At 39.9% G+C, this 6,117-nt stretch overlaps 1 non-coding gene across 1 annotated transcript; it reads left to right on the top strand.

Annotated features, from left to right (window-relative positions):
• Positions 1 to 4,353: 4,353 nt before the first annotated feature.
• On the top strand, positions 4,354 to 4,427 carry Trnan-guu. The gene has a single exon. It is a non-coding gene; the product is annotated as a tRNA-Asn (tRNA).
• Positions 4,428 to 6,117: the final 1,690 nt, after the last annotated feature.

The raw sequence follows: 6,117 nt of genomic DNA, 5'->3' as shown, positions 1-6,117 counted from the left end.
TTGTAGAATTACAGGTTGGTAGCAACGCAACTTGTAACGACAAAATGTTTTACGGAATAAATCAATTACACAAAACCAGAGTAGTGTGCAAGAATTTTTCAGCGAAGACCCTTGTCGTGGTGACGATTGTTATGGGAGGGGAAGTGAAATTCAGCCCACGTCATGGGCGTGTTGAACAGACGAGCGCTTTGTATGTTTGGCTTAGGCCTTTATAATTGAAAAACAGTTTGCTTCTTTTGTCATCTGACTGGTTATGGGCTAGTTAAGCATTGACGCTACACAGACTAATGACGCACTAGAGCATGCTCGATATAGATTTCACCTTGGTTGGGATGAACTTGACACATCTACCCGGTGGCTCGTATGGTAGTTAACCATATTACCGGCATTGGCGTTATGTGAACGTAAATGGTACTTAATGTATTGGATTCACTGTTTTTCGCGCAATGGTTGTGCAGAAACAGCTATCGGGCGATGCTCACAGCGAGGAAAAAGCAAACAAAACTATTATCGCTTTAGCCAGTGACGCGTATGGCGTTATGGGTCCTACCTATTCGTGGCGAATTGGTCTCTGATGGTATATTTCGCTCTAATTTTAGTAAGCACTACCGCATGCCGTGGTCGATTGCTCGACTTTTCCTATTGCTTGTTTACTCAGCCGACTGGTTGGCATTTTGCGACATGACTTTGCATGGGAACACAATTTTGCTATATTGGTAGGACGAAGACTGTGGTAGAACCACAGCGAATTGATGGCATACCGTTGCCCATTCGGCATTAAATTTTCTTTATGTTTCTTTAGACCAACTACTCGTTCCGTACAAGCACCAAACGCCCCTCCATTCGCATTTCATTTTTAAATTTGCATCACGGACAAATTATGTATTCCTAATTTAACCAACTATCACGAAAAGTGCATTTGTTTAACTTGGGTTCATGTGCCTTTTTAAAATTCAACAAGTCTTTTGAAAAATAAACAACCCTGCTGACCAGATACTCATACGCTTTTAGGTTTTTTTTTTTTAGTTTTTATTTGGGGGGAGGGGGTGGGAGGAAGATTGGCTCAGAAATCACAATATCTTGTGCCAACGTACGACTGGGTTTCAGGTTTTCCCTTGAGTGCGACGCCACCGTGGCGGTAGCGTTGACATCTTCCGACTTAGGCCGAAACACGGTAGCTAATGAACGATGCGCTAATGAGAATTTGTTATTCTGCAATAACTTTGTAAGGAAAAAGTTTTGTTTGCAATAACAACAAAAATTGTTAGAAGGAAATGTGGTTGTGCTTCTGTTTGTGTCTTTGATTGCGTGTGTTTATGCCATGATTGGTTCCTTTTGCTACAAGGCCAGACATTGGATCTTGTAACTCGTAGGGATGTCTTTTGTAAACTGAGGCAGTTGGGTGTAGTGATTCTCTACCGATGGCGTCATGAGTTTAATTAGAGTTCTCTGTCTGAGATATTCTTAAGAGGGTGATGGCATGACCACCGTATTGCAAGATTTCACGCCAGACGTCAAACTGAGGTGTGGAACAAGTATTGGAAAGTTGGTTCTCGGGTTTTGGGGAACACCCGTAGCTCGGCAGTACAACAATGGAGTGGAACTCGAAGCCCAAGTTGTAGGACGTTTAAAGAAAGACGTCCACGGACGAGTGTGCTACCCGGCCGCAACCCCCCTTTTTTCGGCAAAACCCTGCGTTTTGTCACATGCGTGAGTTTCCCACATTTGGGGAAAAAATCCTTAAAGCAAAAAAAACTCATTCCCAAATTATCCCTGTACACGATTTTTAATTTTTACGTCAGTAAACTATGAAATCCCTATAACGTCGACATACATCAGTGAAGCGACCGAATCTTTGTAAACTTCTACAGGATTAAATTCTTGGCGCTGAATCTGAGCTGTCTGTAACTCAAGAAACTTTCTGTAACTTCCAAATTTAAAGACAAGTAGTACAATGCAAAACCTTACGCCGAAAAATTTCAGATTCAAGCAATTTTATAGTTTCTGTTTTCGTGAAACCACCAATAGTAATCGGAATGATTGCATACACACAAAAAGTGCGTTGTCAAAGGAAATAATCACTTAATTTTAATTTGGCATACACATTGTTGGTAATTTGACTCTTTTGTACTTTGATTTGACTTTTTCCCATAGATGCGACTGTGTTCTTTTTTATTACTGCGGTGCTTACTGTTGAGGGCTGTTTTTTTTTACCTGCTGCTCATGCGAACCACACTGGATGCAGTCAAGTTGTGTAATCCATTCCGTTGCAAATTGCAAATTAGAAAAAAGTTTTTGGAAGGGAAATGTTGGTGCTTTTGGTTTACTTTTTCCTACAAATCTCAAAGCAGAAGCTTGAGATGAGCCACCCGAACCGGACGTCAGACATTGCGTTGTCATTTCTTTAAATGTTTGACATTGGCGTGCGGGAATGCAAAGGACGTGTCTTGGACGGTGGGATGGGAAAGCGGGTTTCTTATATAGCGTTGTCTGCAATCACAGTTGCCTAATACTTCTAATCGTCTACTCATTTTTTTTTACTTTTCTTCGGATATTATTTGTTCCCATAGCTTTTCTGATGCTTCCACCTAGGAACGAACTGAGGATCTTCAGCTTGCGAAGACGATGTGATAACCTCTCCCGTACGAAACTTTTAGCTTAAATTTTAACTGTTAGCTAATAACAGCTCGCGCGGTGCTAGGCTAAAAAATCAAACCAGCTATGATGCTTGCAATCACCTCGAAATTTTTTACCTCAACATAATTCCCCTTTTTTTTAGCAGAAATCAGCTTTTTCTTCAAGCTAGGGCGTTTTCTTATTTTGCTTGAAAAAATTAACCTGGAAACCAGCTTGAATTTTTCTCCCTAAATATATTTCCTAACTGTAAGCTAATTCCAGTATGGAAGTTTTCATCTAGGGTTTCGCTCCACTTTTTTTTAGCAGAAATCAGCTTTTATTTTTCTAGCTAGGACGTTTTATGATCTGGCTTGAAATAATTGACCTTAAAATCAGCTCGAATTTTTCCCCCCTAATATATTTCCTAACTGTTACAGCTAATTTTAGTATGGAATTTTTAATCTAGGGTTTCGCTTTTAATTTGATCGCGAAATAAATCGTGATATAAAAAAGGTTAAAAAAACGCTGCATATGAGGTAGTCCTCAACACAAAATAGGCCTACAGATTTTTCTATGTATAACCTACGCATAGTATAATAGCTTAATAGGTATGGGCAATAGGTAAAATGTTGAAAATATATATTTTTTAATTCTTTATTTTTATATAAGTTTTTACTTATATAAAGCGATATAGCGAAATTATAGCGAGAAAATTTCAAGCTACCTTCAATCTAAGATTTCTAGCTAGAAAAAACAGCTAAAACTACCCTAAAATTCCCAATGTGGAATTTAAAAATTTTAGTCTGAATATTTCTAGCTAAATACTCCTAACTTCGTAGCTATTTCTAGTGCGGAACTAGCTAAAAGTTTCGTACGGGCTACACTATGGCATACCGGAAGTCAACTGCAAGATTTTATTCGTGTTGGCCTTAGTAAAAATGTAATGTTTGCTTTCCTTATGGGTGTCGTTAGCCAATCAGCATGCCTCTGTGGCGCAATCGGCTAGCGCGTTCGGCTGCTATCATAGATTCCCTTCTGGTGTTTATGGACTTCGTCCTTCTGCCAGTGCAGCGAGCCAGTGCAGCGAGCAAGTGCAGAAAAGAGTTTCAATGCCACATAACTAAGGGACAAGGTATTTAGGTACATATGATGTGGTCAGGATGACCGAGCAGTCTAAGGCGCCAGACTCAAGGACATATTCCTTGATTCAATATAGAAAAGTTGCAGTGTTCTGGTCTTCAACGAAGGCGTGGGTTCAAATCCCACTCCTGACAAACTTATGGTTTTCTGAATTCACATGAAGACTAGTCAACCTACGGAATTGAAGTCAATTTTCAATAATGATACATTTTAGGTAAAAATATGGATTTTCATTTCTACTTCGTTCACACATGAATAATTGACATAATAACTTCTTATAAGTCATATCTTGCATTGGTGTTGAAGAAAAATCAAAAATACTGCTTTGACGAGCTGGCAAACACCACTTCAATGAATTTGAATTTGATATATTTACTGTTTCGCATATTCAAAGCGATTTATTCTTACAGGATATGTAAATTAATGTCCAATACACCATTTAAAGTTAATTGAATTAATGAATTCATAAAACATCCACGATGTTTATGAAATAGGAACAAGAAGAAATTCTTCCAGGCACAGCACAGCACAGCACAGCACAGCTGCACAAAAATGTATTGTTTGCTTTCCTAATGGTTGTCGTTAGTTAATTAACATGCCTCTGTGGCGCAATTGGCTAGCGCGTTCGGCTGTTAACCGGAAGGCTGGTGGTTCGATCCCACCCAGGGGCGCATGGTAATTGAAATCTCCTGCTCTATTTTGAACTCTTCTTCTCATGACTTTATACCCGACTAAAGCTTGCATTGTAGAGTGCACACTCACGATATGGCTTCTTTAGCTGATGACTGTTGAATCTACTGAACATTTGCAGCGTAGGGTGCACACGCATCATGTTCATTCTCTCTGTGGAGCTACTGTTCCAGGTTCAGGTGTAATCTATCATAGATTCCCCTCTTCTGGTGTTTATGGACTTCTTCCCCATCCAGCACAAGTCATTTCCCACATTCCTAAAACCAAAGGGCATTGTCGATTGGCTAAAGAAGAAAGTCTCTTAAGGGTTATAGCACCTGCACAACAAAAGCAGTCGCCATTGATCTCCCCCTGTCTGTTGACTTCTTCCGGATACAGCATTGCGAATATTTTCAGATTGTCAGATTGTAGATTTCATTCACAAAGAATATGGCCTTTGCATAAATTCCAAATATGCATCTGATTGATAGTCTTTCTAAAAATACTTCCCTGTTTCCACCCAGGATCGAACTGAGGACTTTCAGCGTGTTAGGCCGACGTGACAACCACTACACTATGAAAACTTCATGCCAACATTGAATTTTTCTGAAATGACTACAAAATACTAACGATGGTCTCCCAAAATCTAACTTAAATCAACAATATTTGCAAATATGCAACGCCCAACGGGGGGCTCGAACCCCCGACCCTGAAATTAAGAGTCTTATGCTCTACCGACTGAGCTAGCCAAGCTTGAACCTTTGCTATATTCCAATGTCATCAACCAAGTTTTATTGAAGACATTTTGTCCTATCCGCTTCCGGCAATGGAACCGGAATGGGAGCTGGCAAGAATTAATGATTAAAGAGAACACACTTTTTAAGAATGAATGGCAATGGGTGATTTAAACATCATGCTAATCCAGAATCCTATTGCGCCTACCACCATCTTGAATGGATGCGTTTTCAACTACTCCAACTGTAGCAGCATTGGCTGCTACATTTGGAGCCATGACGGGCGCCTGAATTACATTTGGAGCCATGACGGACGCCTGAACTGCATTTGGAGCCATAAAAGGCGCCTGAACTACTTCAGGGTTTCTCGTTTGACGTTTCCGTTCCGCCTCTTCCCTGTAGTGACCGTAGTGTTCAATAACTTTACTACGAAACAGATTGGAGGCCAACTTAAAGAAGGCCATATTTTCAGCATCCTTTTTTGAAGTCTCACTGAAGAACTGTGCACGATGACCTAATAAACAGAAAATTAGCATATACATATCATTTATGAAAAAATGAAACACCATAAAATACGCCAGGAACCATAAGTTCACACTTGAACTTTGTAAACAAGGATACCCCCAATGTGTTTTCCTTTTTGTTGAGAATCATTTTTTTGTGAGTTCCTGAAGAACGATTGATCTGACAGAACCAATGTGGAATCCAAAGTATAATTGTTCTCTATCGGATTCCACGGCAACAGCCAAATTGAAAAGTGGCCCACAACTGAAATAGTTAAAAAATGAGAAATTATAAATATTGCTACCAACTGCATTTTAAGAAAATAACCTCCACTGGCGAGTAAGGGGGTATTCCGACGTTTTGGACCCTACCATTTCGGCCCCATACCTTTTCGACCATTTCGGCCCGGGGCCTAAAATGTCCAAAACTTGGTCTGTAATGGCACCTTTATTAA

Source organism: Daphnia pulicaria, chromosome 6 (genome assembly GCF_021234035.1).
Source record: "Daphnia pulicaria isolate SC F1-1A chromosome 6, SC_F0-13Bv2, whole genome shotgun sequence".
NCBI lineage: Eukaryota > Metazoa > Arthropoda > Branchiopoda > Diplostraca > Daphniidae > Daphnia > Daphnia pulicaria.
This window is presented reverse-complemented; position numbering and strand designations above follow the sequence as displayed.